General features: G+C 40.3%; 2 long non-coding RNA genes across 4 annotated transcripts in view; one reads left to right on the top strand and one right to left on the bottom strand.

Annotated features, from left to right (window-relative positions):
• LOC102132659 (uncharacterized) overlaps positions 1 to 10,490 on the top strand; it is a 54,920-nt gene extending 44,430 nt beyond the window's left edge. Inside the window, exon 7 of the long non-coding RNA XR_012421458.1 lies at positions 10,141 to 10,490. This is a non-coding gene — a long non-coding RNA (uncharacterized lncRNA). The remainder of the gene's footprint in view (positions 1 to 10,140) is intronic.
• LOC102135060 (uncharacterized) overlaps positions 1 to 23,006 on the bottom strand; it is a 578,423-nt gene that overhangs the window by 104,429 nt on the left and 450,988 nt on the right. The window lies entirely within an intron of this gene.

The raw sequence follows: 23,006 nt of genomic DNA, 5'->3' as shown, positions 1-23,006 counted from the left end.
TCCAAGTTTTTTTTTTCCCTCTTTCTGCTTTACTATTCTCAATCTATCAGCATTATCCTTAGGCTCATCCCTCTCACGGTCACAAGATGGTTGCTGAAGTTCCAGACATCACATGCAGATGTCACAAGTTCCAGAAAAAGAAAAGGCTTTCTCTTTCTACATATCTTTTTCAAAAGCAAGAAAACTTGCCAGGCACAGTGGCTCACGCCTGCCATCCTAGCACTTTGGGAGGCCAAGGTGAGCGGATCACCTGAGGTCAGGAGTTCAAGACCAGCCTGGCCAACATGGCGAAACCCTGTCTCTATTAAAAATACAAAAATTAGCTGGACAACATGGTGGGAGCCTGTAATCCCAGCTACTCGGGAGGCTGAGGCAGGAGAATCACTTGAACCCAGGAGGCAGAGGTTGCCATGAGCCGAGATCATGCCATTGCACTCTAGCCTGGGCTACAGAGTGAGACTTCATCTCAAAAAAACAAAACAAAATAAAACAAACAAACAAACAAACAAAAAAGAAGCAAGAAAACCTTGTTTTCCAGCAGTCTCTAACATTCTTCCTTCCTGACTTATAGGCCAGAGTTTGATCACATTTCTATTACATGAAACCATGAAGACCAACTTAGACCAATCAAGAGGCTCCTCTTAAAGCACATGACCTTGCAGTGGAGCTGGATACCAGAAATCACTCACTTATCTAGGCATTTGGGGGTTAGAAAGGAAATAATGCATATTATCAAGATAAACAATAGAGTCTGCCATACTCCGTAATGGAAGACTTTCCTTTACATTATTCCACACATTCAGAGAGCTACAGGGGGAAAGTTTAATCTCTAGATGCAGTGTGTGTTCATGAATATGTGCTAAACAAAAGAAGGAATCAAAAAATTACTCCTTTTCAATTTTTTCCTGCACTGTATTTTTTTTTGCCAAAGATGGATTAAAATCTCTATACTGATTAGTTTTTTAAAGCCACAATTCAAAGAAAAATTAAGCAACTGGATGGACTCCAAGTTTCCAATAGAAGGAAGACTCCATGTAGGTAGGGACCATATTCATCTCCTGCACTGATGTATCTTTAGCTACTAGGCACACATCTGGCACAGGCAAGTGCTCAATATATGTTTTGTTTTGTTTTGTTTTTTAATGAATGAGTGAACATAAAAGCTCCTATTTCCCTCTTAAGACAACTGCAATAGGTATGAACCATAGCACAGGCCAAAGAGAAAATTAGGAGAGTGGAAACATTTTATTCTGGAGAATCTCAATTTTCTTCACTAAAAAGTGCTTTCATTAGTCCTAACATTTCTAGCACCCCTCTCCATCCTCCGTCTTTCCTCGGTCCACCCAACTCCCCCAATGAATGTGATGAGCAGATTTACAAAAAAGTGACACTGATGAAACAAACCCGAATGTCATCTGCTTCTAGCTATAATGGAGTAAATTCCACTAGAACTACCCTCTGTTATGGGTTGAATTGTGTGCCTTAAAAAGACGCTGAAGTCCTCACCCCCAGGCCCTGTGACTGTGACCTTATTGGAAATGGAGTCTTTACAGATGATCAAGTTAAGATAAGGTGATTTAGGGCAGGTCCTAATCTAATGTGGTTTTGTTTTCTTACAAAAAGGGGAAATGTGTATGTAGAGACATGCAAAGAGAGGAGACAATGTGAAGGCATGGAGAGATTTTCATCTACAAGCCAAGGAGTGCCTGAGCTACTGGAAGGCAAGAAAGAGGCAAGGAACAGAGTCTACCTCACAGCCCTTAAAAACAAACAACCCTGCTGACACCTTCAGTTTGGACTTTCAGCCTCCAGAATTGTGAAACAAGAAACTTCTGTTGTTTAAGCAACTCAGTTTGTGGTACCTTGTTATGGCAGGCCTAGCAAATTAATACACCTTCCTACTGAAAACAACCATAACACTGGCCAAAATATATGAGGAAACTGTCTTTACGTATTTGGACAACATGTGGTACGGGGCTGTGATTCTTGAGAGGAAAGGACACATATGAGCTAAATGAAAGTTAAAAGAATTCATCAGCAATACAAGAAATATGAAAAGTTTTTCTTGTGAAATATATGTCAAAGGTGGTAAAAATAATAGGAACAAAATACATGTAATTTTGCAATTGTAAGACTTTAATATTTTATGGGTGGTGGTACAATGTCAACTCTGTCACTCTGTGATAAGTTAAAGTGCCATATTTTAATCTTTATGGGAACCATTTAAAAAATACAAAGAAGGATAGCTAAAAAGCCAACAGAGGACAGAAAAGGAATATTAAAAATTATTTAATGAACTCAAAGGAAGGAATGAAAGGAAGAATGGAGGAACAAAAAGATGACAGGAGAAATAGTAAATAAATACCAGGATGGTAACGTTAAATCCCAGTATATCAATAATTATATTAAATGTTAAATTTATAAGGATAAATAATTGAAAAATGTTTAATTAGATTATAATTTACTTCAATTAAAAGGAAAGCTTGCCAGACTGGTTAGAAAAGCAAAAGATACACTTTATTACTTTTTTAACTTTTAATTTTAAGTTTTAATTTTTGTGTGTATGTAGTAGGCATATATATTTACGGGCTACATGAGATATTTTGGTATAGGCGTGTAATATGTAATGATCACGGTATGGAAAATTGGGGGTCCATCCCCTCAAGCATTTTTCCTTTGCTTTACAAAATCCAGTTAGAGTCTTTTAGTTATTTTTAATTGTACAATTAAATTATTATTGACTATAGTCTACCTGTTGCACTATCAAATACTAGGTCTTATTCATTCTTTCCAAGTATTTTTTCTTGTATCCTAACCATGCCCCTACTCTCCCCTCCCTACTCACTACCCTTCCTAGGCTCTGGTAACCATCCCTCTATTCTCTAAAGAGATACACTTTAAATATAAAGACAAAGATAGGTTGAAAGTAAAATGATAGAGGAAATATTTATCATGCAAAGAATAAACACATAGCAATAGTATGGCTATATTAATATGAGAGAACATACACTTTAACATGGGAGAGTTGCCAAAGATAAAGAGGCAATTTATCAATTTAAAAATGATAAAAGAGTCAGTTCTCCAGAAAGGTAAAACAATCCTAAATGTATGTGCACCCAATAACGGAGCTTTAAAATACAAGAATCAAAAGTGACAGAATTAAAGGGAGAAACAGAGAAATTCATTATTCAAATTCAAGATTTTTAACAGTTCTCTCTCATTAATTGATTGATCGGTGTATAAAATCAGCATGGATATAGGAGATATAAACCATACTGCCAACCAACATGACCTTAATTGAAACATATAAGCATGCCACCAAAGAACAATTTTCTGGTGCAAATGAAACATTAACCAAGGTAGACCAAATACTGGACAGTAAGTATCAATTAATTTTAAAGGATTTAAATTTTATAGTATATATTCCCTGGGTGCAGTATAATTAAATTAGAAATCATATTACATCTACAAATTCCCAAGTATCATGGAAATTAAGCAACATATTTCTGAATAATCCAGGAATAAAAGAGAAATAAAATCAGGATAATTAAAATACTTTGAGTTGCTCAATATTGAAAATATAATATACAAAAATTTATTAAATGCTAATGCAATGCTTAGCAGAAAGTTTTTAACATTAAATGCCTACATTAGAAAAGAAGAGAGGTTTAAAATCAATGATTTAACTTTGTATCTTTAAGAAGCTGGAAAAAGTCAACCTCGGTTAAATAGAGGAAATGAAATTTCTTTAAAAAGATCAATTAAACTGATTTATCTTTAGCAAAACTGATCGAGAGAGAGAAATAACAAGTTACTAATATCAGGAATGCAAGAAAAGAGATCGCTAAAAATCCTATAGACATTAAAAGGATAATAAGGGAATATTATGAAAAATATTAGGCCAATATATTAAAAAATCTAGAAAAAAATGAATGAATTCACTGAAAAATACAATTTACCAAAACAAAAAATGAATTAGAAAAATCTGAATGCCCCAGGTCTATACAAAAATTTAATTCATTATCAAAATCCTTTCCAAAAAAGGCAACTAAGAGCTGGATTATTGTGCTGGTGAATTCTATCAAATGCTCCACACAAAATTCTATGACACAACTGGAAAGAAGATATAGGAATAACTAAAAAGCTCTTGAAAAGATGGTCAATATAAGTAGTCTTCAGGGAAATGCAAATCAAAATCCTACAATGTGTACTACATCATCAATATTTGCAAGGTTAAAATTCAAAAGACCCAGTGACAACACCAAATGTTGTAAAGAGTGGAATGTTCATATGTTGCTTGTGTCCTACCTTTTTGGAAAATTTTCTGGTGCTTTCTTATAAAGTTAAACATAAACTTATTCTATGACCCATCAATATCACTCTTAAGTATTTATCCAAGTGAAAAGAAAACATATGATCATAAAAATATTAGTACAAAAAGGTATGTAGAAGTTTTAAAAAATATTAATAGGCCCAAACTGGGGAAAAGTACAAATATCTCTTAGTAGGAAATTAGATAAAATATGGTACTGTATATTAATACAATGAAATACTATTCAGCAACAAAAAAGGAACAAACTACTGATAAATGAATTGATCTCACAGACATCATGTTGATGAAAAGAAGCAAAATGCAATATGCTATTCCATTTTTATGAAGTTAAAGGACAGGTAAAACTAAATCTATGCTGATTTCCCTCTGTAGGGGTGGGGGACTGGCTAAAAAGAGGTATAAGCAGGTGTGTGCTGGTCAACTGGCTTGCTGGGGAAAAAAAAAATGTCCTTGATTTATTGTAGTGTTTGCTGATTTCCTAGCATGACAGTTTTTAAGCACCAATATGACATCAATGAATTCAAATTTGGGAAGAGATGAGCAGAATTGCCTTGGTAGAAATTGGTTCTAGCACATCATTGGCCCCAAGGGACTTTTCTGGGGTGATGGGAATATTCTGTACCTTGGCTGGGGTGGTAGTCTCATTGGTATACGTATTTGTCAAAACTCATTGCATTGAATAATTATGGGTTACATATTTCACTGTATATAAATTTTGTCTCAGTAAGAAAGAAAACACTTAAGGTGCTATCCCCAGAATATGGGTATTTAAGATAGTAAAATATCCTCAAACCAATGAAATAGCCCTCTCTGTAAAATGACATGCATAAGAGTGGTGACAGAGGGAGGTGATGAAATTAGAATGTATGAGTTGGGTTGGCATCAAAGGTGGCAGCTTCCACTTGGTGGCTGTCCTGTTTATAACTCCCTGCTGCTGTCCCTGCAGTTGGCCTGATTATGTACATAAAACAACCCATCCTAAAAATGAAGTCTGCCCCATCTCCCTGCTGGATAAAGAGTTTGAGTTGAAGCCTGAGCTTTTCCAGGCAGGCCCATAATTGGGGGCCGTTATCCCGGGACCAATTCCTCCAATTCCTCCTTCTGGTATTATTACACCTTCTTTCTGTTCTCTGGGGTTTTTAAATTACTTTTTCTATCTAGGCATTTTTGTCTTAGTCTCTGACTTTCAGGAGCATCAAGTTATGTTTAGCCAAATTAATTTATTCATTCTTAAAACTTTTGCTAAATGTCAACTTTGTTTTTGAACTGCTGTATGAGGCCATGTGCGGTTAGTTAATGCAAACCCTTTGAAGATGGTGTTAGTGACTCCAAGAAACTAAGAGCTTACAGCAAACAATGAAATGCTCATCCTTCACCAGATGATTCAGGAACAGAACCTAAATCCTGCTTCCATATTGTGAGAGTCTGACTCCTCCCCAGCTGTGGGACAGAGATCAGCCTCCTCCTCCTTATTAAGGGATTTGTTGCTGAGCATTATTTGGTATTTTATTTTATTTTGGGTCAGAGGCTTCAAAGCCTTGCATCTTTTTTTTTTTTTTTTTGGTCCGTAAAACCCGTATCTGTCATTGATATGGGTCTATAAATACACATGGCTTTGTTTACATAGACATACAATATGTGCACCCGATTGCTATCTGTGTGTGTGAACATCAAGTTTATATTTGCTACAGTGCAGAGGCAGCTGGTGGTGGGGAGAAAGAGTAATGAGTTACCATTATACCAAAGGCTGGGTGAGCCATGGATACTTTGAATGGCAAGCGTTGCCTCTGGGCAAAAAACTGAAGATGCAGGAAAGAAAACGGGGAGGGGTGTGTGTGTGTGTGTGTGTGTGTGTGTGTGTGTGTGAGAGAGAGAGAGAGAGAGAGAGAGAGAAAGAGAGAGGAGAGACATGGGGGCCTGGGGGTGGAGAGAGAGGCAGGGGGCACACACCCATTCAGTCCCTCTTTTGTTTAGCTTTTGCTACCAGTAGGGACATGTTCAAAATCAGAAGTCTCAGTGGAGGGACCTCACAGCATAGCTCTGCCAGACAGTTGTCTGCTGGCGCCTTCAAACTTAGCTGCCTGAGTGAGCCACTTGCACCTAAACGAAGCCTGAGGACTAAGGGGGGAAAAAGAGAATAATTAAAATAAATTAGAAGGTGAATGTGGGGGGTGGGAGATCATGTCTGGTCCTGCTGCTCAGCCTGAGGCTCCGAGGCTTGAAAGAAAAAGGATAGGCAGAATTATTCTAAGCAGGCTGCCTTCCCCAAACCATGTCCCCCACCAACAGTGACGCTGTCACGCCCCCCCGGAGCCACACTAGTGTCCATGTGGCCTGTGGCCCTTGGACCTGATAGCTTAGTGGGTTAGTAGCAACAACTGCCAACGTGCACATATTTTAAACAATTCTACATATTTTTCTCAATCTTTTCTATTTTCCAAGGGTTTCTATGTATTTTTTCAGGTAGATACATGGTTCTCATCTGGGGGTAATTTGCCTCCCATGGAGCATTTGGCAAAGTCTGAAGACATTTTTGTTTGTTGCAATCAGCGGTGAGGGTAGGTGTGTGCTACTGGCATATTGGTATCTGGTATAAAATTGACACACAAAATACAGGACACTCAGTTTTATTTAAATTTAGGTAAACAAATAATACTTTTTTTAGTATTAGAAGGTACCAAATATTATAGAGATCATACTTATGCTAAAAAAGTATTCATTGTTTTACCGAAATTCAATTACAACTGGGTTTCCTATGTATTTTTTTTTCTTTTTGAGACAGAGTCTCACTCTGTTGCCCAGGCTGGAGTGCAGTAATGCAATCTTGGCTCACTGCAACCTCCACCTCCTGGGTTCAAGCGATTCTCCTGCCTCAGCCCCTCGAGTAGCTCAGACTACAGATGTGTGCCACCATACCTGGCTAATTTTTGTATTTTTAGTAGAGATGGGGTTTCACCATGTTGGCCAGGCTGATCTTGAACTCCTGACTTCAAATGATTCACCCACCTCGGCCTCCCAAAGTGCTGGGATTACAGGTGTGAGCCACTGCACCTGGCCTGGGCTTCCTATGTTTCTACTTGCTGGATGATGCTAAACATCCTACAATGCACAGAATAGCTCCTCACTCAACCCCAACAAAGAATTATTCAGCCAAAAATATCAAGAATACAGAGGCTGATGATCTACTTCAGCAGATGATAGTAATAGCACAGTTCAGATGCTAGAGAGTAGATGATTTTAAATTCTGCACATATGTACTGAATATGTATGACACGTGCCAAATGAATATACATCTCTTATTAATACATAGAGTCATTAATATATATTTGTGTGTATAAATGTTTTCAACCCTAACTTGAGATCTTTCAGGAGGAGTGTGGTGAGCCTATTCACACTCATCTCTCTATAGAATGAGCTGGGAGGCTTTTGTAGTAGGCTGAAAAATGGTTCTCAGAAATATTACATCCTTATTCCTGGAACCTGTAAATGTCATCTTATTTGGAGAAGAAGCTTTTGCCAATGTGATTAAGGACCTTGAACTGGAGAGATTAGTTTGGATTGTCCGGTGTGTCCTAAATGCTATCACTAGTGTACTTATAAGATGAGGCAGAGAGATTTGACACACACAGAGGAGAAGAAGATGTGATGGTAGCAGAAAGAGATATAGGGATGCTGGCGTTAGTGTTGGAGTGATGCAGCCACAAGCCAAGGAATGCCAGCAGCCACCAAACACTGCAATTGGCAAGGAATGGAGCCTCCCATAGAGCCCCTGCAGGGAGTGCCACCCTGATGACACCTTGATTTTAGCTCAGTGAAGCTGACTGTGGACTCCTGGCTTCCAGAATTGTGAGATAATTAATTTCTGTTGTTTTGAGCCACCAAGTTCATGGTAATTTATTACAGCGCCCACGGGAAACCAATGCAGTGTTCTTCAGAGAAGCAAATTCAGGCAACAGACTTTTCAGGAGAGTGTGTACCAGAGATGGAACAAACGCAGCCTCCTGAGGCTCCAAGAGTGGCAATCTCAGAGGCAGCATGGATTTTTTTGCCATTCACTTTCATGTCTTGATGCTGGGATATTTCTAGTGATGGGTTTGAGCTTGCTCATGGTCTGTAGTTGAAAAATAAGCAACATCTTTGATCTATGATTGTAATAGGAAACACATATGTGTGTCCAACACAGTGAAGCCCACATCTAGAACTCTGGAAGAAAGTTGCCTAAATGGAGGGTTAGGTTTGCCTGCCTCTCAGTAGCTGAGAGTCAACTCAGCTACAGCTGGTTCTTGGGGGACAGAAGAGTACCATGTGGTCCCATTAGGGCTTAGGCCATGGGATTGTGAAAAATGAATTTTGGGTTCAGAGTGGAAAATATCTTATTTCATGTGGTGTTTGTGTTTTCTGGAAGGCCAGTCATTTTGAGTCCTTTGAAAATATCTTGTGAAGATACTGAGTCCCAGGGGATTGTTGCACGTTTCTTTGAAAGCCCCTGGACATCTGGCTGTGCTCTCAGGACGGGTGGCCAACAGCAGGAAAAGTACAAACTTCCAAATAAAAAAGAGGAAAGCATGTGAAAATGCCAAGAGTGATAAGGAGTTCTTATCTGTTGAGTAACTAGAAAACATCCCGTGATTATTACAGGGGAACAAACAGAGACTTCATGATTTGTTCTGGGTCTGCACCTCTGGACATCATCCCAACTCTTCTCTAGACTGTCTCAGTCAAATCTGAGACTTGGATGTTTTACAAAACAAACCATGGAAATGTGATTGATGGGCACTACCAACTTGGTACTGGGAGATCTGCAGTCATCTCTGTTACAGTAATTTCCAGAGAGAGATGCCAAGCTGCTCACTTTGCTAGAATGCCATAGAGAGGACAGTGGTTGTGGTGCTGTGAGGCGGTAGTGTGTGCAGATGTGAGGTGGCCAAGGCTCAGACAGCTGGACCCTGCTGGGCCGGAATATTCCTCGAACAACATGAGAACAGCCAGAGTTCAGTGGGTGCTTAGCCTTACCTCCAAGGGGCAGGATGCTCAGAGAGAAGGCGTGCTCCAGGTGGCCTCTTGAAATCACTCATTGCTGTTGACCAGAAAAGCCAGGCTCTTGGGGTCAAGTTCAAGAGTCTTGGGAGAGGCTTTCATTCCTAGGTTGAAATCTAGACTCTGCCTTCTACAAGCTTTGCAATGTTGGGACTCTCTCACTAACTCCCTAAATTTCAGTTTTCTTAAATGTAAAATTGGAAGAAAAATACTTTACAGCATTGTGAAGATTGTGTGAGAAAAACATATTTAACGTGCTTAGCACAGGGCCTGGTGTATGGCGACTGCTCAAGAAATAGTAGCTATTGTTGGATGCTTCATTCAGGGCACTGGGAAGTGATCATGGAGGAGGTGGGTGGGGATCACCATGTTTTCCTGTGCACTAAAGTCCGATATAAAGAGACTTGCCATATATATATTACTATTCTTAATAATAGATACTACTAGTTTTTCCAAATTGGTCTGACAATATGGAACACATTATCATGCTAAGCAGCTGTCCCTTGCTTCATTTATAGGGCCCCACCTGTCACAAAGAATGCAAAACATGCTCCACAAATACATGGGATCATGTCCTCTGTGTGTGTGTAGGGGGTTGGGGGGGGGGTATGTGTTTAAAATATCTGGGCCCTACCATCTTATGATAAAGTTAAGTAACACTTTAATCTTGAATCTTTTACTTGATATGCCTTCAGCTTGAGTGTAACAGAACGGTGAGCCAGACACAAGGTGCAGATGAAAACAGTGATTGTATTTCATTTTCTTTTCAGCTTTCCATCGCTCACCCTGGTGGTGGCCTTTTTATTCTGACTTCCTAAACCAGGATGTGTTTCTGTGGCGGGGCCACTGGCTGAGGAGGTTTTTGAGGTTTGTATCTCGTCTCTTACCTGTGTGGCTGCAATCAATTATTTCCCCTAGCTTGGGCTCCTTCTAATTCACTCGGCCCCACCTCTTTGTGTGCAGAGGGAGAGTTATAAATAAATCTGATCTTGCCAGCTCTCCTCCTTTAGTAATTCCCACTGTGCTAGAGCAGGGTTTCTCCACCTCGGAATTATTTGCATTCTGGGCCAAAGGAGTCTGTGTTTTGGGGATGCTGTCTCGTGCATTGCAGGATGTTAAGGAGGGTCCCTGGCCTCCACCCATTTGATGCCTGTAGCAACTCTAATTTATGACAACTAAAAATGTCCCTAGACACTGCTAAATGTCCCCTGGAGGGCAAAATCGCCCCTGGTTAAGCTTTCATCTTCTTAACTGGTTTAAAGGGCTCCACCTGCTTCAATCCACACTCACGGATTTCTCTCTTAACACCACCCCTCTGCTCTGTGAGGCAGGCAAGTAAAAATTATTTCAGGTTGCTACACATGGTTCTTTTACTCTCTGTTCTGTCCAGCTGGAGTATCATATCCCTTCTTCCAACACTGCTGTCCTCTTAGCCTCCTCCTCAATTCTGAGTTAGGGCCTCCATATTCTTCCTGCTGTAGCATACACTTACCTTACTATAATTACCTGCTTATTTTTGGGCAGCGTGCTCCCTTTTCAATGCCCCCTTACCAGCCCGTAAGCACTAGGAGGGCAGGGACCCGATCTCTCATGCTCATTTCTATATCCTACTAGCTAGCACAATGCCTGACATAGCACAGATGGTCAATAAATATTTAATGTACTACATGAAAAATGACCCTCTAAAGGAAAGGAATTTTTCCTTTGGAGGCTTTTAATTTGTGGAGACCAGAAGTAGTCCTCACCAATCTGTTTCGTCCATACATTAGAGAGGCTTAATTATAGGATGGATAGACTGAATTTTGAGGTTTATTTCACCAATCCCCCTGACTCATACAAGTTGGTGCTTGAGCATTCTGGGCAGACAATTGTCATTAGTTCTTAACACATGATGATCAAAATGTTTTTAAAGAGGGCCTGGAGCCAGCAAGTCCCAGGTTTGGCCTCTAAGCTCTTAGAAGGAACAAAACCACGCCATGGAATAGGTTGACAATTCACCTTAGCGCAAAAATAGTTAATAAAAGAGCCTAGAGTATGAAAAGCTGCTGACAAAAATCAGGACTATTTAGTCTGGAGAAGATTGAGAAGCAATCTGATAGTGGCGCTTTAAACTACCTGTAGCCTGGGGCCTTGCAAACAATTCAGATGGATGGCCTATTTGAGGAGAGTGGACAGGCCCAAACTCGTGTCTACTGAGAGGAGATTGCTTGTGAAATTTTAACTGAGCTTTTGGAACAAGTCTGAGAGTAAAAAGTAAAACAAACTTTGCTTAGGGACTATCCCTAAATTTTCTGACAATAGGCTATTTACCGTGGATTTAAGTTTAGGACTTAAATGAGACATTTCAGGCACTCTGGTTTCTCCTCTTGGACCCAGAGAAGACTGTATTCAAACTAATGCAGATGTTTGCTGCTTTTTAAAACACACACACACACACACACACACACACACACACACACACACACACCCTGCCTTTGCACACAGCTTTCCATACTTGTTCATGCTATTCTCCAACATATACAATGCTAGATGCCCCTTTTCTTTTTAGGTTCATTTCACAATTGGATCTTTTACTGCTATTTATATATCTGATTGCCTTTACCTTTGTTTAGATGAATTACAGAATGTTGGAAGAGAATTCAGAAATCCTAGCTAAATCTCACTCCTGTGTAGAAGATGAAGCTGAGGCACAGAGAGAGTAAAGAACTTTTCCGATTCCCAGAGAGATTTAGAATACCTGAGGCCTACAAACAGTTCTTCAGTCAACTTCCAACAACATTCCCTACATGAGTTTAACCAAGAGTCAGCATAGAGAATCAGAGGTTTCTAGAAACTTGGACAGAAAACAATTGGTGGAACATTTAGGATTTCTCAGGTGCAAGCATTCTTTCTTAAGCAATGTTTCATGCAAACATTTAATCCTACAGAAAATGATTTAATGATGCTCTCAATTCTCCCAAGGGTAGTATATATCTAGTGCCATTCCAGATGCATAGAAGAGAAGTTAATTAATTACTCACAAGGAATGTCTTAGGGATTGGGGGTTCACTCTCTAGTGCAGGGGGTTGGGAAACTTTCTCTGTAAATCTTTTCAGCTTTGCAGACCATATGGTCTCTGTTGCAACTACTCAACTTTGTCTTTGTAGCACAAAAGCAACAGTAGACATTATGTAAATGAATAAGCATGGCTTTGCTTCAATAAAACTTTACATATTAAAATAGGCAGTGACTAAATTTGGACTGCAGGCAGTAGTCCTCTTCCAGTGGAGTCCTGATTGAAGAGGACTGGGTGCAAGCAACAGAAATATACTCGCATTGACTGAAGAAGAGAAGTGATTCAAGGGCTCATAGAACGACTCAGAAACAAAAAGCCCTTGGATCCACTTACAGTTTTCCCATGGCACCCCAACTAGGAAAAATCAGTAAATGCTATTAATAAGAGGGAGGCCCATTTGCCTAACTGGGCCACATGCCTACCCTTTGACAGACAGTCCCATCATGAGAACACAGCATGTAGGAGAGGTGACATTCTACGTGAAAACTGAGGAACTCTAGCAAGAAGGGAAAATGGATGTGGAGTTACTGGAAAGCAATACATGCTCATTACAGAATTTTTCTGCACATAAAGAGATATGTTCTTTCTGAGGCCTGGCAGCAGAGCATTGTAGAAAATGTTGGGGGAAAAAAAAAAAAACAAAACACACAATTGCAGTTTCAACTCCCCCAGATCCTGAAATCTCCAGCACAAGAAGAATGAAAGGGGGTCAGGGAAGAGTTGTGAAGAACCTGTCCAAATTACAAACAGCCACACCCTGACTTTTCCATCTCCATGAACCAGCAGTAGAGTAGAAGCTCCATAAAAGTAGAAACTGGGTCCTCTTTGCTCACCCTTATAATGCCAGAACCCAGATTGTGTCAGACATGCATCAGTCCATTCATTCAGTCATTGGTTCACACATTCATTCACTTAACAAGTATGTGAGAGCCTTCTCTCTACCAGGCATTTTGCTGAACTCTGGAAAGTCCCCTGGTGTGCAAAAACAGACAAAATCCTTGCCTTTTTATAACTTAATAAATGAGAGGGTAAGATGAACTTTAATTTGAACAATTAAATTAATGTAAAATTATAATGTCATAAATGCTGTACAGTAGCAGGAGAGGGATTCATTATATGTGCAAGTAACAGGAGTTGTAGATCTGGTAAGAGAAGCTCAGATGCCTTTGCTGAGTCCAGAAGGAAGAGTAAGAGTTAAGGAGAAGGGGAAGGGGAATCATGGGAAAGCGCTTCCTCAGCAGATTGGGCAGCACGTGCAAAGGCTGTGTCACAGGAGGGAACATAGAAGAAAGCAAAGATAACATGAAACCAAGGGTTAGGTGAGCCTGGAAAATGAGAAGGGCCAAAAGATCTAAGACCACGTAGGGCCAGGTTAAAATTCTGCTTTTTATCCTAAGAGTCTTGGGAAGCAGAGTGGGGAGATGAAATTCAGATTTACAAGTCAAAGTTAGATCTACAGTTGTAAAGAAGAAAATGGATTGGAGGGTTACAGGCACGGATACTGCATGAAGTGAATGGTGAGCAAGCTATCAGCAAAGTCTTGATGAGAAGAGGTGGTAATGGGACTGAAGAGAAGTAGATTAATTTGAAAGACATGCAAAGGGTAAAAGAGGTTTGATTGGCTGATGGATTGAATATAGGCAGCAAGAGAGAGGTGTAAATATAACCCATAGGATTATTGGTGTTGAATCAATCAATGAATCTCTGCTCCTAAGTCTGAATACACAAACATCTCTTAAAATGTCTCCCTTTTTTGAATAAGAACCTAGTGCTCACTGATCGTCTTACCAACTTCCTGTCAAGACTTCGCTTGAGTCGCTTATCTTCTGAGCAACTCTCATAATTTTATCCCACTCCCTCCTCTGTCTCCATGTAACACTTTGGTCACAAAACCAAACCAGTATCTATAAACTGGGTGACTGGTTGCAGAAGGAGAGAGAGATTATGAGTACTTTGAGGGCAATGGCTCAGTCTTATTCCTCCATGGGTTTCTAGCACTGTAGTTGACCTTCCATACCTGTGGGTCATGCATCTGCAGATTCAACCAACCATGGATCAAATAAAACAATAAAAAATAGCAATATTAATATAAATTCAATACAAACTTTAAAATACAGTATAACAACTATTGACATAGTATTTACGTTGTATTAGGTATTATAAGTAATCTAGAAATAACTGAACATATATAAGAGGATGTATGTAAATCATATGCAAACACTACATCATTTTATATAAGGGATTTTAGCATCCATGGATTTGGGTATTCAGTGGGGTCCTGGAACCAAAGCTCCATGGATAACAAGAGACAACCGTACTTGGTACATAAAAAGGGCCAGAAAAATTTGTTAAATTGTGTTGTCGGCCTATACCTTTCCTCTCAGACAGGTTAGGTAAATAAAAGTCACAAAAAAAGAATAAAAGGAAAAATTAAACTAAGAAACTGAGCCTGATCACAGACTGAAGGGGCTGGCAGAGGATGCATGTGAACCAGTTTACCCTGGGGTTCAGAGTTAGCTGAGAATACTCTGTGATCACCTGGTCGAGCGTCACTTGAATAGAACCACTTTGGAAGTGCCTTATGGAACATTTTGAATGGCTTTATTCACACTTGGATTTGTTCTGAAGATTTCTCAGGGTTTGTATCGTGGAGCAGAGCAGGATAGCCTGGGGGACAGCTTCAGCAAAGGCAGAGAGCAATGAGGAAGCACATGCAAGGCCAGGTGTTGAGAACCTTGGCCTCCTGAGAGCTGGAAGGGGCTGTATGGTGTAGTGGGAAGAACATCAAGAGGCCTCTAGTGTCTTTAATCTTGACTTTGTCTCTCTTTTATCTGGGTGCCCTACAGCAAGTTGATAAACTTTCAGCAGCCCCCGAGTTTTCTGGTTGGTTAAACGGCAATAATAATGATAACATCTACGTCTTGATAGTGTGTATGTGAGTGTGTGTATGTGAATCAAATGAGAAAATGCACTTGAAAGTGTGTATTTTAGAAATGAAAGCAGTGGTATATATTTCATTTTTTCTGGGGCCCTTCCACAGACAACTACTGAATCAGTTTCTGGGAGTAGAGTCACAAAGCTACATTTTTTGGAAGTCTTGGGGTTGTTCTGATATGCTGCCAGTTTTAAAAACTGTACCTCCAAGTCTTTAGGGAAAAAAATGGAATTTGTAATACTGTTGTCAAGAAGTTAAAAAAAATGGTAGAAGTTCATTCCTAGAAGGTTTAGAGATGAAAGTGAGGAGATGAAGATTCCCATTATCCCTTTCCTTTCCTTCTCTTTAGATAGTAGAAGCTCCGGGGTAAAGGCCTCATCATTTCATGCTTATCGGTTGGAATCCTGGCTTACAGTCTCTATCTGCCCACCCGTTTATCACTCTGTTGCAGATCTGGATTGCCAGGAAACAGACCAAGGTGGTGAGGAAGGAGTTTATTGTGGAGCACGCTCAGGATCGACATGTGTGGGGAGTGAAGGATTCAGCATGGGGCAGAGAAGGAAGTTGAGCCATGGTGCAGTAGCAGCATAGGACCCCACATGGAGCTCTGACTTAGATGTGCCCCACATCGAGGCAAGGGTACCAGGTGCTGGGAAGGGGACCTGGCCTCAGGCAATGAATTATCAGAGGTCAGCTTGTTGCTGTCAGGGACCAACAACTCCTTTTCGTCATTCAGAAACCTCTGTAGTTCCTCCATCGTCCGCCAAATATGTTGACATTCAAAATTCAGGACTATGTCCATCTGGACTATTCTACTAGGCTGATTTTCCACTGCTTCCTTATATATTCCTTTTTTCACAGCCAAACTGAGCTGCTGCTCTTTTCCCACGAATGACCTACACTTTCTCCATGACTGACCTACACTTTCCCCTGCGACTTAGATCAGTTAAGCCCTGGCTCTCTTTCTCATTAATTTCTCACCATCCTTTAAGGTACATGCAGTGGGTAATGTAAACATTTTTGACTGTTTACATCTTGACTTCTTTTCTGATTTTATATATATATATATATATATGCTTAATTCTCAACTTCTCTCTCTCTGTTTTCTCTCTCTCTGTCTCTCACACACACATTTTCCTCTATTTTGTGCATGAAATATCTTGGCCAGAGGTGCTAGCATGTGACAAAGCTCTAACAAATTGCTAAAACAGAAAAAGATGCATTTGCTTAAGAGACAAACACTTTCAAATTACTTGCTAAGTCAAAATCCTGTGAAAACAATCAAAAGGTTGCAGATACAAAATAGGTCTTTCAACTTGATTTCCAGTAAGCTCACCATTTTAAACAGATCTCTAGTCCAAGAATGCTAAGTCACACTTTTTATGGCTTCAGTGATTCTCCTTCTTCTTTTTTTTTTAAGAAAAGAGAAAATTACAAATTACCAGATAATGACAAGAAAATCAGACTTGGAGCAGGTAATTGAATCCATGTTTATGTATCATCCCAATTTGAAAATGTATGACTTTGAACAAGTCAACTTCACTCTCTGGTCTTGGATTTCCCAATTTCTTTCTTTCTTCTTCTTTTTTTTTTTTTTTTTTCAATTTGTGATGGAGTCTCACTCTGTTGCCCAGGCTGGAGTGAAATGGTGCAATCTCAGCTTACTGCTACCTCTGCCTCCCTGGTTCAAGCAATTCTCATGCCTCAGCCTCCCGAATAGCTGGGACTACAGGCACACACCACCATGCCAGACTAATTTTTGTATTTTTAGTAGAAACAGAGTTTCACTATATTGGCCAGGCTGGTCTTGAACTCCTGACCTCAAGTGATCTTCCCGCCTCAACTTCCCAAGTGCTGGGATAACAGGCATGAACCACTGCACCCAGCCTGATTTCCCAGTTTCTAAGAGGAGGGGTTGATGACCACAAATCCCTTTCAGTCCTAATAGTCTATGATTCTAAGAAAAGGAAAGAGGAAATAAAGCTTATCCATCTCTGTCTTTTCTTATTCTCCTGCCCTCTTGTCCTACAGTCTTACTGACCATCTTATAGTTACTCGGATGAGCCATGTCCTCTTGCACCCAGACCCTGAGCACTTTTTCTAAGTTCATTTTCTCTCAGACTGACAGATTTCTATGAGATTCTATGGGTGTCAGTTTGTGTGTCACTTTCTCTGAGAAACTTCTTCCCTTGACCCCTTGGCTTAGGTTGGAAGTCCACATTATGTACTCTCATACTATTTTATACTTCTATCAAAGCCTATGGATCATTTTATGCATTTGTCCATTTAATTGTCTGTGTCTACCATTCACCACCCCCCACCCCAGCACCAGGCTATAAACTTGGAAAAAGCAGGAACATATGACAGAGAATAAAAAATTGACACTTGAACTAATGAATTATTGGATGAACAAATGTAACATAAACCAACGAAGAAACAGTAAATGACTGATATTTGCTTCTGGTCCTAATTTAATTCAGATATTTATTCATCTTTTTCCCACTGTGGGACAGATGTTCACATCTAACCCATGAATCGTCAGTGAAAAAGGTCATTAACTACACGAGGGGGAAAATGATGTTGACTACAGTTTTAACCTCCTTTGACTTTCCAAGAACTGCTTTTAGTACATTCTGTTTTCGAAGATCAGCCCCGCTGCTGCTTCCAAAAGCCTGTCCCAGTCTGTCCAGCTCATCCCTGGCCCTGATTGCAGGGGAGATATTGAGTCCTGCAGTTTCTGAGCCAGTTCTAGTGGAAAAGCAGAGACTGGGGAGGCTGGAGGAAGCAGGATTTGATATTCTTGGCCTCTGGATGCTCCCTGGTTATTATTTTTTAATATCCTGAGAACAGATTAGGATGAAGCAGATTAGGGAAAAGTCATGAGACATAAGCCATAACTGAGCTTCTCTTTGCTGCAAGCAATCCCTGGGGAAAGGAAGCTGGATGCATCCTTTAGTAAAACAGGGTAGGTCTTGGGCCTGCTGAGTGTGGGAGTAACCCAACCAAATGCAGTCCATGAATCAAATTTTCCTGCTTCACACTCTGTCCCCACTTACTAATAAAAACTGGGTCAAGTGACAAATGTAAGAAAACCCCAAACTCAGATGGTAATGTGACCTTGTCATCTCCCCTTCCAATGCATACGTTAGTTCTCTTTACATAGGTACTTCATATTCTGTTCCAGAATCAGGAAGGATTCTGCCTTTACCCCTAGTTGGTCTACTAATAACTGTTGAAATCTCAAAACCAAGCTTTGAGCTTTTGGTAGTAGAGCTTGAAGTTCCATCTGTGTCAATTTCTTATATTGGAACATGAGGGATGTCCCTGTCTTGGCCTCACATGTCTTGGGTGAGTGCAGAACATGAACACAGCTAGACACTGTCACTGACACAGAGTGGGTTCGCCACTGACACAGAGTGGGTTCTTGGGTAAAGCTCATCCACTCAGTCACTGATATGGGTGACCAGGGATGGGGTGAGCAGGCACAGTCTCAGTTTATGCCTGTTGTCTAGCATAACTACTAGTAGTGTCCACTTTCCTTGAAAAGTGTCCTATTTGGATGATGCGTTTTATGGTCACCCTAGTTTCAGTAGAATGTAGTTTGGAATTGTTCCCGGAAGGTTCCTCTGAGGCAATGGCATCTATTGCAGACATACATCCCCAAGGGCATGCAGTTACCCTTCACCTTTCTGTCTTCCTTCTCTCCTCCTTTTCTTAAGCCCAAGGAGTCTTAAATTCCTTCTCTTCATTTGTACTGGGAGGACACTTTTGAGATCAGAAAGAAGTGATAGAGAAACTGCCCCGCCATGCCTCTATTAGTGGAGGCCAATTAACTCTTATTTTTCCCCACATTTCTTTCTAGAGGAGTCATTTAGATCTTAATTTAGAGCCCAGAACATTCCAGAGTGCTCTGGGATAACAAATGAATGCATGGCCCAAGAAGGAAAAGCATGACAAGTGGCAGGTTCTTGGAGAATCCAATGTGGCATTTTACATGTCGTAATTCAGCCATGAATGGTTCATCAGAAACTGCTAAAGGGAAAAACTCCCAAGTTAGAGAAATCTATCCCAGTCCAAAACGGCCAGCAAAACATAGAAAATGCCCTGAAAAATGCAAAGAGAAGACTCAGTTCACAACACACAATAATGTTTCAGTCCATGATGGACTGCATATATGATGGTGGTCTCATAAGATTATAATGGAGCTGAAAAGTTCCTATTGCCTAGTGACATCGTAGCCATGGTAATGTTGTACCCATCATGACATCACCATCATAGTGTCATAGTGCAATACATTACATGTTTGTGGTGATGCTGGTATAAACAAACCCACTATGCTGTCAATTGTATAAAAGTCTAGCACACACAATTATGTACAGTACATAACAATTGATAGTAATAATAAACAATGATGTCACTGGTTTTATATTTACTATATGTTACTTTTTATCGTTATTTTAGAGTGTGGTCTTTCTACTTATTAAAAAGACTGTTGGCCAGGCGCAGTGGCTCACACCTGTAATCCCAGCACTTTGGGAGGCCAAGGTGGGTGGATCACCTGAGGTCAGGAGTTCGAGACCAGCCTGGTCAACACGGTGAAACCCTGTCTCTGCTAAAAATGCTAGCCAGGCATGGAGGTGGGCACCTGTAATCCCAGTTACTCAGGAGGCTGAGACAGGAGAATCGCTTGAACCCGGAAGGCGGAGGTTGCAGTGAGCCGAGACCGCGCCACTGCACTCCAGCCTGGGCAGTAAAGAGTGAAACTCTATCTCAAAAAAAAAAAAAAAAAAGTTAATTGTAAAACAAGTTCAGATGGGTCCTTCAGGAAGACATGAAGAAGGTGTTGTTATCATAGGAAATGACAGCTCCGTGCATGTTATTGCCCTTGAAGACCTTCCTGTGGGAGAAGATGTGGAGGTGGAAGACAGTGATTTTGACTATCCTGATCTCAGGTAGGCCTCAGCTAACGTGTGTATTTGTGTCTTCATTTTTAACAAAGAAGCTTAAAAAGTACAAAAAAATAAAAAAATAAAAATTAACATAGTAAAAAAATTTATAGAATAAGGATATAAAGAAAATATTTTTATTCTGTTGTACAACGTGTTTGTGTTTTAAGCTAAATGTTATTACAAGAGTTACAAAGTTTAAAAAAGTTATAAGGTAAAAAATTTACAGCAAGCTAAAGTTAATTTATTATTGAAGAAAAAATAGTTTTTATAAGTGTAGTGTAGCCTAAGTGTCCAGTGTTTATAAAATCTACAGTAGTGCATAGTCATGTCCTGGGCCTTCATATTCACTCATTACTCACTCACTGCCTCACCCAGAGCAACTTCCAGTCCTGGAAGCTCCATTCATGGCATGTAGGTGTACCAGTTTTTATTTTTTATACTGCATTTTTCCTGTATCTTTTCTATATTTAGATCTGCTTAGAGACACAAATACCATTGTGTTACAGTTCCCTAGTTTTCAGTACAGTAACACGCTGTACAGGTTTGTAGTCTAGGAGCAATAGGCTATACCGTATAGCCTAGGTGTGTCGTAGGCTACACCATCTAGGTTTGTGTTTGTGTGCTCTATGAAGTTTGCACGATAACAAATTGCCTAACAACATATTTCTCAAACCAGGTCCCTGTCTTTAAGCAATGCACGACTGTGTATTGCTAGGTGACTCCAGCCTGCTCCAGAGGAACTTGGGTATGTTTTTATTATTTGGTTAAAGCTAAGGAACAATTTGGTTGAATAGGAGAGCCAAATAATATGCTTCGGTGAGGAAGATGGAGGTTATAATCACTATTATATCATTTAAAAAATACAGCTAAATACATGAAACAGTAATATTCTAATATTCAATGTTAGTTCTTTACACGGTGCCTTATATACAAACTCTGACGCCCCTGCACCACATGCATACATGCTTCCATCAGAACTTGGCATCTTATCTTCTTGTCATTTTTGATTTGAGCTCGGTTCCATGTGCTCTCGTTCTGGCACAGTGACTGCAGCCTTTAGTCTCTTTTTCAATGAGCTGCTCCGCACAAAATCAGGTCAGCATGTCTTGAGCACTTGGCCCTGGACCATCTCCAGACCAGAGCACAGCAGGTGAAATTCAGAGTGTCCTGTGCCTCCCGAGTCCTTCTTCCCCTGACACCTCCATGAGATGGGGCCAATCTGCCTACCTCTCTATACGCTTCTCCAAATGCACAAAAGGCACCAGAGCCAACTGCTACCAGAGATTTAAAATAATGATAATAATAATAATAACCCCAAAGGAAAGTCTGCAAAGAGCAGAAGCTGCTCATGACATGATATGTCTTCTAAGCAAATGTAGATGGGAAAAGAGGGGGAGGAGAAAGAGATCAGAAACCAAGAATAACCTCAGCTTTGGTCCTGCCAGCACCTTCCATATCTTGAAAAACAGGAGGCTGTATTCAGGCTGGATGGGGAAGAAAATGGATCTGTGTATTTGCTTGTAGGTGCAGTAGGAAGCTCATGTCTGCCGCGCAGCAGTGAGCCATGTGTTGATGTTGGATCAACTGGACTTAATGTGCAGCTGTGCTCTCCCTGAGTGGGGAGCTAATTACTGCAGAAAGACACTCATTGCAAATCAGGTGACTTCATGTGGAAACTATAACTTAGAGTGAATGAATAAGGGCTCTTGGAGATGAGGGCACGAACTGCTAAAACAACAGAGGGCACAAGCTGCTAAAACAGCAAAGGAGAATCAAGGCCCCTTTCCGAAGATCCGCAGGTGGAACTTCTGTAGTGTGAAAGTGGCTCCAGAATTGCACACATAGCCAGGAAATGTTTAGATGGAAGGAAGAAAGGAAGGAAACGCCCACCTTAATGTGCACAGTTCAAAGATCCAACACATATAGTCTCATAAGAAGTGAGACTGCAGACTTTCCTCTCTAATATGCAATCATCTCATTCAAAGACTCAACATGCAAAACTTAGATTCAAATGGGATCCTTAAAATTATCCTTTGCCTCTAAACAAGAGTGAAATGATCCTCTCTTTTTCAAGTGATTATTTTCTTTATTTTATTTTATTTTATTTTATGTTATTTTTGAGACAGAGTTTCACTCTTTTTGTCCAGGCTGCAGTGCAATGGCAAGATCTTGGCTCACTGCAACCTCCGCCTCCTGGTTTCCAGCGATTCTCCTGTCTCAGCCTCCCAAGTAGGTCGGATTACAAGCATGTACAACCACGCCTGGCTAATTTTTGTATTTTTAGTAGACACAGGGTTTCACCATGTTGACCAGGCTGCTCTCGAACTCCAGACCTCAGGTGATCTACCCGCCTTGGCCTCCCAAAGTGCTGGGATTACAGGTGTGAGGAACCACTCCTGGCCTTAAGTGACTATTTTCAATACTCAAACCTACCAATAGGAAAGGTAGTTACTATAACTCTTATAATCCTCTGTGGAATTCCCTAATTCCCACAAGTTGGAGGTTCTTTCTGATATTTGATCTGTTCACTCAAATGATTGGGGAAAAAAAAAAAAAACAAAAGGAGCGCACATTATCATATGACTACTTGTGATTAGGGAAATGTAGTCTAAGAATTATAATAGCTCACCACCAGGCCACGCTTTGCCACTACCATGCTGTGTGACTTCAAGTCAAGTCAGTTAACATCTCTGAAAC

Source organism: Macaca fascicularis, chromosome 12 (genome assembly GCF_037993035.2).
Source record: "Macaca fascicularis isolate 582-1 chromosome 12, T2T-MFA8v1.1".
In the NCBI taxonomy this organism is placed as follows: domain Eukaryota; kingdom Metazoa; phylum Chordata; class Mammalia; order Primates; family Cercopithecidae; genus Macaca; species Macaca fascicularis.
This window is presented reverse-complemented; position numbering and strand designations above follow the sequence as displayed.